This window comes from Benincasa hispida, chromosome 9 (assembly GCF_027475165.1).
Source record: "Benincasa hispida cultivar pf3 chromosome 9, pf3_genome.v1.1, whole genome shotgun sequence".
NCBI classification, from domain to species: domain Eukaryota; kingdom Viridiplantae; phylum Streptophyta; class Magnoliopsida; order Cucurbitales; family Cucurbitaceae; genus Benincasa; species Benincasa hispida.
This window is the reverse complement of record NC_143486.1, coordinates 91,569,657-91,582,148: the sequence shown is the minus strand read 5'-3', so window position 1 is coordinate 91,582,148 and position 12,492 is coordinate 91,569,657. Positions and strand designations below refer to the sequence as shown.

Genomic DNA, 12,492 nt, shown 5'->3' with positions numbered 1-12,492 from the left:
TCTTTTTCTACCAAAATCATGAAGGAAAAGATTGTAAGGTTTTTAGTTTATTTAAGAGTCTAAGGCTAGTGGAAAGGTTTTATCTAACTCTCAATTCTTCTTCACCCTACACTGACTCAGTTATCAGTCTAAGATATACCTAAACTTGCAAAAAAGAGAGGCAATTCTAAGACAAGAGTGCATTTATAAACTAACGCACACAAATCTTAATTGGCATTTATTTTACCTAGAGGGATAGCTTTCACACTCTGACAGTCAGGAACCTATCACTCTTTTCTTATGGGTCCTAACTAGACACGATGGAGGTAGCTCTTTTCTCCTCTATTCATGCACACACACACATTAGTAAAAGTTATGTTATTTTGCAAGCTTGTTTTGTTTTGTCTTTTTTATATGCTAGCAACTTTTTAGTAGGCCAATGTTTATTCCTCTTTGTCTAGACTTGCTTTTAAAACAAGTTGGTTGTTCTCAAGACCAAGAGTTGTCCTATTGGGATGACAAAGAAAATCAAGTAGAAATGACATTTCTAAAAGTCTAAGATTCTAAATAAACATAAAAACAAAGCATTCGTTTTTTTCTTTTTATGAAATTAAAAGGAAAAAAAAAATTCTTTTGAAAAATGGTTCCAAAATTTTTTTAGAAAATTTTAAAATGTCTAAAATTTTATTTGTCATCAAAATTTTCATCAATAAGAAAAAAATGATTGTGTAGAAATCTAATGAGAACATAAAACAAAATGAATGTGATTCTTTTGTTTTATGTTCTCATGCATTCAATCAACCATGCATTTATAGCAAAATAGTCTTTTGGAGCATAAAAAGGAAATCATGATTCACAATATTAAGGTCGCCACCATAGAGCCACAAACATATAGTCGAGATATCCAAATATCAAAATGATAAAATCTAAATCTAACCCGAGCTCAGATGCTCAAGGGTTCCAGACATGCATTTATATATCATTATAGAGCAAAACTTTTAGTAAGGCTCATTTTTCTATGAAAAAATATAAAAAGCATGCATGTAATGTTTTCTACCCCCAACTTAAAAATTGAACATTATCCTCAATGTTTAAACTATGCATATATGTTCAAGAACAAAAAGTAAGGGATGTAGAGAGAAACTTCCCTAGTTTTTGTGGTTGCTTATTCTTTTGATTGTGAGAATTCCTTGTTTTTGTTTTTCTTTGAGCTTTTCCCAAGAGGAAAAAGAATAAGATCAATTATTCTTTCATTCTTTTATTTATTAACAAAGTATACTAATAAATACAAAAATAACAAAGTAAGAGCAAAGGAAAAGAAAAAAATTGAAAATGAAAAGAATGAGAAAATTCATCCTGTTTTGCAAACTTTTAGCATTACTTGCTCGACGTTGGTGAAGAGGGGGATCATATATATGAGGGATTAGTCAAACACAAGTCCAATTGAACTTGGTTTACATGCTCTTCGTTGTAGACTTTAAGCCTGTGCCCGTTCACCTTGAGAATTTTTCCTATTTCAAGGAACATCAAAATTCTCAGTCTTTTTAGGTCTTTTCTACTAGGGATGATGCCCTAAAGTCTCGTATCTTGTAGTTTGTAAACACAGTTTGTACGAACGCCTATAATGTATAATATATGATATTTACTTCACTACTTGTCTTTGAACATTGGATGTTTTATTTACTTTACCATAAACAAATAAACTAAAATCCCCGGTTGTCAATGTAACTTAAGCATGTATGTGGTGACATAAAAGTGGATCATGTCTTAAGTGATAACCATAGTATATGGATATAAGAGGGAAACCTTATCCTGGTAATGCTACGGATGCGGCCCGTTTTGTAGAATAGTTACAAGTGTTGTAACTTACTACAGATGGTATGATCCTGATCATTCATGTGGGAAAATGTGAGCGGAGGCGTTCTATACAAAGAGTTTGTATAAGACCCAACCACGAAGTGTTAACGTTTCGTTATATAACATCGTTCATGACAGAGACTTCACTTCACTAGAATGACCATAGGTAACATGACCTCAATCCTGAGTGAGTTGGGAACTCCTGCCTTTGAGGGCGGTCCTTTGATTTGCATGGGTGCGAGTAGCCAGGTCGCTGACTAAAACCTACCACTTTGGGGATTCTTCTGATTTGTGAGCTGGGAACTCAGCTACACAAGATCGAATTCACTCATTCCCTGAAGTAGGGGTAAGTAGATAGATTGCTCCCTTAAGGGCTAATCCCGGGGCTTGAATGATGTGTCGTCACACACATTCTCATGGCCCGAGAGGTGTCCACACATAGTAGGACTATGTTGTATTATTCATTAGAGAAATTAGTGGTACTCAAGAAGTTAGATGTAACTACAGGGAAAAAACAGTAAATTGGCCCAACTGTACTTACGAGTATCTGTGAAGGGTTATCGTACTGTTAATTGGTTATATCCAATGGACACAGAAATATATCTGTGATAAGAAGAGTTCTACTGTCGATCTTTAGTGGAATGTCTGGTAGTTAACGGATGGTAGATCTCGTGGCTAAAGAGTTTAGTCAGCTATTCACGTACCGTTGGAGCTTCAAGCCATAGGTTCATAAGGTCCCCTTGGTAGCTCAATGGATTCAAGTTGAGAATCAGTTTTTGGGTCAGTTTGAAATGTTTAAATTGACAAGAGGGAGTTCGATTATATATGATATGATTGAACTGGTTAATTAAATATGATATGATTAACTTTATGTATGAGATACATTAATTGGAGGGAAATGGATATAAATATGATTTATATCTAGTGAGGGAGAAAACACTATGGTTGATATATGATATTAAACTATAGGTTAATGAATATAATATGATTATAATTATTAATTTTTAATTGGACAATTATAGGATAATTAGCCGCCGTTTTCTCCGTAACTGTGCATTAGTGAGAAGCTCCATTCGGTTTTCGTAATTGAAGAATAAAATGAAACTTGTTTTCGTTTTGCAAAAGATCAGGTTAATTGCTCACGAAGTGTATACTACCGATCGCTTAGTAAAATCAGAGACTATACGATAGCTCGAGTTTACTACACGATCACTTACATGCGTGCGTTTCTTTCTAAACGATTGCCTACTTTTTCCTAAACGATCGTCTAGCGCCCGAGCATTTACTAAATGATTGTATAGACGATCGCTGCCTTTTTCCTACATGATTGTGTACTTCACCTAAACGATCAAGCATTTTTTCTATACGATAGACACAAGCTTCTCTCACTTGCTTGATCGTTGTATATAATTTTCCTCTCCTCCTACCCTCTACCAAATTCGAACAGAGCCCACTCTTTAGATTCTCACACCGATAATACTAAGGGTTCTAAGTGGTGGTGTCGTCCCCATCTTTGTCTGTTCGTGTGGAGACCATTCGTGGTAGATGACTGAAATTTTACTGAACGATAGTTTGACGTTCCAGCGAGAGCGAGAGCACTCGTTCCTTGGAGAGAGCGAGATTTGTCGTGAAGAAACGTTCTTTGACTGGTAAGTTTTCTTGTTCTCTTGTTTGTTAATCTTAAAGCGTCCCGATAATTTTACAGTTTGATGCATATTTGTATGTTTGAATGTAAATGTGGTAATTCTGTCACAATGTCTTGAAAAAATCCACTTCCGCTCAGAGGTACTCTTATGTAAGAGTTTCTTCAATTGGTATCAGAGCCAGGTTTTTGATATTCCAAATTCATTGATGCAAAGAATTGCATTAACATTCTCGGTGGGCAAAAGCATGAATACTCTCTATTTAAGCGTTAAATCGTTTATGGGTGTGTGGATTAATGGAGTTTCTGGGATGAAGCTTCTGGTTTGTTAAATTCTTTTACATTACAAGTTAATTATAAAGGCTCCTGTATTTTTGGGCATATTAACTGCTATCGAGTCTATAATTTCAAAGTTGTTTGAGTCTATGAGTCGTTCGTGAAGAAGCTTAGTAACAAGGGTTATTGTTCTTCGAGGACTAAGACGACCAAGCGTTGGTCGGGTCGTGTAGACAATGGGGTAGACGATCGTTGAGTATCAGATACTTGGGAGCTGTTTTATGTGCATGCACTAGACGATCGTGTAGCTCAGCAAGCTTCATTGCTTAGTTACTTACTATACGATCGCGGAGTAAATTGTTTACATATTACGTGTTAAGTGATCGTCTAGATGATCGGGCTTCACAGCTTCGTTGTCCTCTAAATGATCGTTTAGCATCCACGTGTTTTCGTCTTGTGCAATACACAATCGTATCACCTGGCATGCATTTACTAAATGATGGGAACTTCGCCCGACAGTTTAAAACCCGGTTCGTTTGTGAACCGGTTTACTCAGTGGAATAATGTAATAGATAGAGTTTTTCATTTCGGTTTTGAGGTGGTTCATCTTGGTCCATTAATCTGTGATAATATACATAAGATGTATGTTTTATTTATATGTCATATGGTATGCCATATAAAAAAAATCCCACCTTAGGTTATGCATTGGTCATGCAACATCTCTTTATTATAAATATTATGATTTAGAGAAGCATGATTTAAATTACGTAAGAGCATGCTCATGCGTCATATAATATAAGAGTTATATTTATACATGCATAAAGCATAGACATGCATCATTTTTATATTATACATGTTATAGTATAAGGGTGTATGGAAAACATGTGTGCTTGGTTGTTACTTTATATAAAAATTATGTATAATAATGACTAGACATTGTATGAAGCATGACATATAGGTTAAATTTATAAGCATTATAAATACCTCATTGTTTTGCAATGTATGGTTTTAGTTTTTTCTTTTATAAAGGTTATAAAAAGAAATTAGAACTAAAATCAATAAGAAAGACATGCATGCCAACTTAGGTTTAATTTATGGTTTTAAAATGTTTAAAACTTGGATGACATAGACCTAAGATTACGGTTCTAATATGATTAGCAACCTTAGGCTTTAATATTTTAATCAGTTTAATAGGATTAAATTGACTAATAAAAAGTTAAAGTGTAGAAAATCTATCTATAAGGGACTTTTGTCTAAGGCAGGTTCTGTCTAGGCTAGGGTTTTTAAGGTGACGGAAATAGAACACCTCTACCTGGGAATCTATGTGGAAAGGTGAATTAGATAGATTTGATGAATGCATGCAAGGTTAAGGACAGTCCATTAAAGAGTTTAATATGACTACTTGAACTTGTTTTATTTCAAAGACAAAAGTTGTTTTTGAGCTGATTAAAAATGACACATACTAAAGTCAGTAGCCGGATTGTCTAGGTTAATGAACCCCTAGATAGAGCATTCAGTGGGAGGTACTTGAGGCATTTGATGCTTCATTTCAACCTCTCACGTTTCTCCCTTATTGTCCACACCGTGAGATCTACCCTCGACCTTGTGGCACCTTAGGAGTGTCCCCCTAAAGGATGATGTTTGGGTAGGTCAATATCAAGGTGGATGGAGAGAATGTTCATAGTAAATGAGAGTGAGAAGTGCGATAGAATATCCCATGGTCTCTCTCGTTAGATTGAATAAAGTTTCTGCGCATCGCCTCGAGGCACCCTGGGAGTGTCCCCCTATAGGACGACAGTTTTGCATGTTTCTTTATTTGATATCTTGTATAGAATAAGGTTACTTAGTCTCTTGTCCTAATCTTCTTCTTCCCTACAGTGGGTGCATTAGGGCGGGACTCTGGGGCCGAAAGCGAGGGGTTTCACTTACGCGGAATTGTGAATGGTTAACAGTTCTGGATCGAACAAATGGTGACTGTTAGGTTCAGTTCCAAGAGTTGGTTCCGCCTAATGGTTGAAAATGTCTCATCCCAGTGAAGAGGCATCTGATCACCCCGGTGACGTTTGTTCTGTCTTGCTGGGGCATCATTGCAAAATAGAAGTCTTAATCACTTAGGGTACTTAGAAACTGTTTTGCTAAAATTAATTGGTTAAAATTTGGTTTAGCAAAGTCTTATAAAAGTTTGTTCTCTTTACAGCAACGGTGTTAAATGACTACAACCATAATTGCATTGTTAAGCGTTGAAAAACTAACTGGTAACAACTATTTGAGTTGGAAACATATGATCACAATGATACTCATCATCGAGGATCTCATGTTTGCCCTTACGGAGGTCTGTCCTCCTATTCCAGCTTCAAATGCCGCTCGAAATGTTGGGGAGGCGTACGAGTGATGGACACAGGCAAACGAGAAAGCTTGAGCCTATATCTTGGCCAGTTTTAACGATGTGTTGGTCAAGAAGCATGAGCCCATGGTCTAGATCGATGGTTCACTTTAACGTCTGGACAGCTCAAGCACAAGACTCTTATACACATCTTCAACTCCAATATGGAGGACGCCACCTCTGTTCGTGAACATGTCCTTAACATGATGGTTCACTTTAACATGGCAGAGATGAATGGGTCTAGAATCGATGAGGGCAGTCAGGTTAGCATAATCCTGCATTCATTGCCGGAGAACTTCCTCTATTTTGTTAGCAATGCGATTCTTAACAAAGTGGAATATACTCTTACAACTCTCCTCAATGAGTTGCAGACATACCAATCTTTACTGAAAAGTAAGGAGAGGAAAAGGGGTGAGGCAAATGTTGCTCGTCTTCTAAGACATTCCATTGAGGTTCGACCATAAGGATGAAGTCTGCACCTTTTACTTCTAACTCTGAAAAAGGGAAGAAGAAGAATGGTGGTAAGGGAAAAGGAAAACCGCCTGTTAACTTACCACATGTTGTCTAGAGGTGGCGTCTGCCACCGGTTGAAAAAGGAAAATGTTTCCACTGCAACCAGGACTGACACTAGAAGAGGAATTGTCCTTGCTGGCTGAAAGAAAGGAAACCAGCTAAGGCAGACAAAGGTAAATATGATTTACTTGTGCTTGAAACTTGTTTAGTGAAGAATGATGATTCAGCCTGGATAATTGATTTGAGCGCCACTAATCATGTTGTTCTTCTTTTCAAGGGATTAAATCTTGGCGATAGCTGAAGGCTGGTGAGCTGACAATGCAAGTAGGCACTAGGCACATGATCTCAACTGGTGAGCTGACGATGAGAGGAATCTAGTTAACTTTATAGAATAGATTTCTTATTTTGAAAGATGTTTTTCTAGTTCCTGAGTTAAAAAGGAACTCAATTTCTGTAAAGTGTCTATTATAATGTAAATACACTCTTTCGCTTAATGTGGATAAAGTGTTTATTCATAAAGATGGAGTTGAGATTTGTACAGCTAAACTGGAAAACAACTTGTATGTACTAAATCCGAACATTGATCGTTGTATACGATCTTTCTCTCCTCTACCCTCTACCAAATCCGAACAGAGCCCACTCTTTGGATTCTCACATCGAGAATACTAAGGGTTCCAAGTGGTGGTATCATCCCCATCTTTGTTTGTTCATGTGAAGACCGTTCGTGGTAGATGACTGGAGTTTTGCTGAACGATAGCTTGACGTTCCAGTGAGAAAAAGAGCACCCATTCCTTGGAGAGAGCAAGATTTGTTGTGAAGAAAGGTTCTTTAACTGGTAAGTTTTCTTGTTCTCTTGTTTGTTAATCTTAAAGCATGCCGATAATTTTACAGTTTGATGCATATCTGTGTATTTGAATGTAAATGTGGTAATTCTGTCACAATATCTTTGGAAAGATCCGCTTCCACTCAGAGGTACTTTTGTATAAGAGTTCCTTCATTTTCTCCTTGGGATTCTTGAAACAACTACCAAAGAATTTGCTCTTCTTAGGAAATGGGAAAGTCTTGGACTCAATTCCTTTTAACTTCGCTTTAATAATAGAGCAAAAATTAGAAGCCTTATTTTTGTTTTTGGAATTATGAACAAATTTTGAATTAGAATTTTGAGTTGTAGATTTATCTTTTAAACAAACAATATTCAAAGAATCATCAATTTTTTCTTTAGAAGAATCTTTATTCATGCCAAACTTATTAAATCCATGAAATCAATATCTTTTGAAGAAGATTCGTCATTTTTGCAAATTTCAAGAGAAGAATTAGAAACATACTTTTTTGTTTGAATTATCATGTTTGCAAAAATTGACAGATGCATGAGAAGAATTATGGGAAACCCAATCAAAGTTATAATCCATAGAAGGAGTTACCAAACAATTAGAATTTTTATGCAACATGGAATCAACAATATCATCTATCTCATCATGTGGATCTATGGAGAAAAGAGAAAATTATTCTTTGGGAAATTTAATGGCATCATAAATGCTGAAAGAGTTTACCTCTCCATCAAATTCTCCTGATAAAGACCCCTTATCTACATCGATTCTAGTTTTTGCTATTTTCATGAAGGGTCTACCTAGTAATATATTAGAAGAAGAAGTAGAGTATGGTTTATCCATTTTCAAGATATAAAAATCAATGGGAAAAATTAATTCACTGACTCTTAACAAGACATCCTCTACTATGCCTAGGGGTTGAATGTATGACTATCGACTAATTGTATGCAAACATTCGATTTTTGTAGGCCATTCAATTTTAGGTCTTCATAAACATGGAAAGGCATAACATTTATTGAAGCACCTAAATCTAGCATAGCATGAGTAATAATTCGATCTCCAATTTTGCAAGGTAAAGTAAACATTCCTAGTTCTATATATTTTTTAGGCATGTCTTTCTTTAACAAAGCAGAGACATTCTTGCTAACAGTTACTCTCTCCTCTTCCTTCCCTTTTCTTTTCTTAGTACATAAATCTTTTAAGAATTTTTCATAACTAGGAATTTGTTGTACAACATTAAGTAAAGGGATGTTAATTTGTACCTTTTTAACTTCTTAACAAGTAAAAGGACATTCTTGGAGTAAGAGAATCCACCGGATTAGTCTAGGCTTCGCATCTTTTTTTGTCATCAAATATCTTATCGCAGAGTGGTCTATGTGGACAATCACTTTTGACACCAACAAATAAGGTTTGAATTTTTTCAATCACAAAAATCACTGCTAAAAGTTCCTTCTCGGTGGTGGTGTAATTCACCTGCGTGGAGTTTAGCGTTCTGCTAGCATATGCGATAGGGTGTAACATTGTCTTTACTTTTTGTGCCAAGACTGCCCCTATCGCATATCCGCTAGCATCGTACATCAGTTCGAATGGCTTCGCCCAATTAGGTGTGATCAGAATTGGCGTTGTAATTAAAGCGTCTTTTAGTGTTTTGAATGCAGTGAGGCAGTGTGAATCGAAATCAAAGGGCCTATCAGCTTCCAACAACGCATTCAAAGGTCGAGCGATTTTGGAAAAGTCCTTCACAAACCTTCTGTAAAACCCCGCATGTCCTAGGAAACTCCTTAAAGCTTTCACATTCGCTGGAGGTGGAAGTTTTTCTATAGCTTAAATCTTTGCTTTGTCCACCTCTAACACATTCCTTGAAACCTTGTGCCCTAGCACAATTCCTTCCTTGACCATAAAATGACACTTTTCCCAGTTCAACACCAGATTAGTTTTCTCGCATCTTTTCAGTATTCTCTCCAGGTTTTGCAGACGGATTTCATATGTTTTGTCCATAGCCTGAGAAGTCTTCCATAAAGATTTCAACCGAGTCTTTAAGGTACTCGGAGAAGATTTCCATCATACACCTTTGAAACGTACTAGGTGCATTGCATAATCCAAAAGGCATGCGATGAAAGGCGAATGTTCCATATGGACATGTGAACGTGGTCTTTTCTTGATCCTCTGGTGCGATCATAATTTGGTTATAGCCTGTGTACCCATCAAGGAAGAAAAAATAATTATTCCCCGCTAATCTGTTAAGCATTTGATCAATGAAAGGTAGGGAAAATGATCTTTCTTTGTCGCCACGCTGAGTTTCCTGTAGTCCATACAAATCCGCCAACCCGTGACGGTCCTCATGGGGATCAATTTGTTGTTTGCGTTAGGAACCACTGTCATCCCACCCTTTTCGGGAACATATTGCATAGGGCTGACCCACGTGCTATCTGCGATAGGGTAGATAATGTCGACATCTAACCATTTGATGATTTCTTTTTTGACAACCTCTTTCATCACAAAGTTCAATCTATGTTGAGGTTCTATTGAGCCCTTCTGATTTTCTTCAAGCCAAATTCGATGCATGCAATACGTTGGGCTAATACCTCTAATTTCTGCGAGCGTCCATCCAATCGCTCTAATATATATATATTTTTTAAAACGCTGATCAACGTGGTTTCTTTTTCTTCCGATAACGTAGTGGATATGATGACTGGTAAGGTTCCATTCTCGCCAAGAAATATGTACTTTAAGTGGGCTGGTAGAGTTTTTAGTTCTAGTGTTGGTAGTTGTTCTAAAGAAGGCTTCTGTGATTTTCTTTATTCATCCAAATTTAGCATTTCATCATTCTTCAACGTCTCTGTTATCACATGGCAAGTCTCAATGGATGTTGTTGTATCCTCTCTTTCTTCATTCTCTTCTTTGGACTACCAATTTTCAACGTAAGTTTGTTCATCATCGGAATTTGATAAGCCTTCCTCATCTGGGAACTTCATTGCCTTGATAATATTGAACCCGAGCTTCTTTCCATTGATGCTCATTGTGATTTCTCCTTTGTGTACATCTATTTGAGCATGACCAGTAGACAAGAATGGTCATCCCAATATGATTGGAACATCTTTATCCGCCTCATAATCTAAGATAATAATTCTGCAGGTAGAATGAATCTGTCTATTGTTACCAAGACATCCTTTAATTTCCCTTCAGGATACACCAAGGATCTATCGATGAGTTGAAGAGTCACCATTGTGGGTGTTAGCTGTCCCACATTCAATCTTTTGAAAATTGAAAGGGGCATTAAGTTTATGCTTGCCCTAAGATCACATAATGCTTGACCAATATAGATTCCTCTTATTGAGCAAGGTATTGGCCTGGGTCGCGCATCATTGGTGGAATTATAGTGTTGTATTCTTGTGTCAATGCCACCGTGGCGAATCTTCCCGTGCTTCTCTTCTTCGAAACAATGTCCTTAAAAAATTTTGCATACACCAGCATCTGCTCTATCGCTTCTATGAATGAAATATTGATGTGCAATTGTTTCAATATTTCCAGGAAGTGTTGATACTGGCCTTCATCGTTATGTTTTTTTTTGTCTTTGAGGAAATAGAGGTAGCTGCACTTCCAATGTTTCATGCTCTGGAGGCTTAGAGGTGGTCGCATCTTCTGGTTCCCTAGTCTCGGACTCCTTTGATTTAGTCTGCGATAGAGTATTTTTTTATTCAATCGTAGGTTGCTCCTTTGACTCGGTCTTGCGAGGCTCCTTTATGACTTCTATCAGCGCCTTTCCACTCCTTAGGGTGACTGCTTGGCAATGTTCTTTCCTGGCATTCCCTGGATTGCATGGAATCTCGGTTGAGCTAGGCAATGTCCCTTAGGGTCTATTCTTTAGCTCTCCTGCAATTTTTCCCATTTGAATTTCCAAATTGCGAATGGATGTAGCTTGGTTTTGAAGGACTGTTTCATTCTTTTCGATGTATTGCTTCAACAGGTTTTCCAGGGATGATGAGGATGGTGGTTAAGAATTGCTAGCTAGTTGCTGTCCATTAGATCTATGGAAAAAACCTGACGATCCCTCTCTTTGAGCCACAAGCTGATTGCCTTACTGTTGGTTGTTCTTCCAAGAAAAATTAGGGTGATTTCGCCACCCCAGGTTGTAAGTGTTTGAAAAAGGATTGTTTTTGACAAAGTAAACTGATTGAGGATTTCGTGGACATTCCTCAAAAGAATGCGATTCTTCACATAAGACACAGCTGGTGCTTGTTTGCTCTATCGCATTGGCTTGCCCATTTCGAGCTCCTGAATTGTTTAATGTGATGCCTTGCAACAAGTTTATCATTGCATTCATCTGATTTTGTAACGATGCGATGGCACCATTCTCGAATTACCTTCTCTGGACTTCGTTCTTTGATCGCTTTCTTTCCAATCTTCATGGTTTTTTTAGATGCAATCAAGAATATTCTTTGCTTCATCATATGTTTTGTCCAAAAGACCTGATGCTGCTGCCGTCATATGGTTTTTATATGCGATCAAGAATATGTCTTGGCAGCTGTCTACGATGCAGAGTTGAGTCCATGATAGAAAATATCCATTTGAAGGCAATTCGGTAATCCATTATGGGCAGTCGCGTACTAGTCTCTTGAATATCTTCCATGCGTCAATGAGGGATTCATTTTCTTCTTGTTCAAAATTGGTGATCAATTTCCTCCTTCTGGCATTTTCTATGGGAGGAAAATACTTCTTTATAAATTTCTCCACAACTTGTTCCCCATGACGTATCTCTCCTGGTTCAAGAGAGTATGCCCATTTTCTCGCTTTATCGTATAGTGAAAATGGAAAGGACGTGAGTCAAACCTCTTCTGGGGAAATTTTAAGGAACACAAAAGTGTTGCAAATTTCCATAAAACTTCGTAGATGGGCATGCGGATCTTCACTACCCGTCCTCCGAACTGTTCTGCTGTTTGTATCATTTGTAACATTACTGGCTTCATCTAGAACCTTGATCCATCCAATGTTGGTCTCATGATTCCTAGGGAGAA

At 37.2% G+C, this 12,492-nt stretch overlaps 1 non-coding gene across 1 annotated transcript; it reads left to right on the top strand.

Annotated features, from left to right (window-relative positions):
• Nucleotides 1–12,061: 12,061 nt before the first annotated feature.
• Nucleotides 12,062–12,166, top strand: LOC150034189 (small nucleolar RNA R71). Its single transcript, XR_016532561.1, has one exon. It is a non-coding gene; the product is annotated as a small nucleolar RNA R71 (small nucleolar RNA).
• Nucleotides 12,167–12,492: the final 326 nt, after the last annotated feature.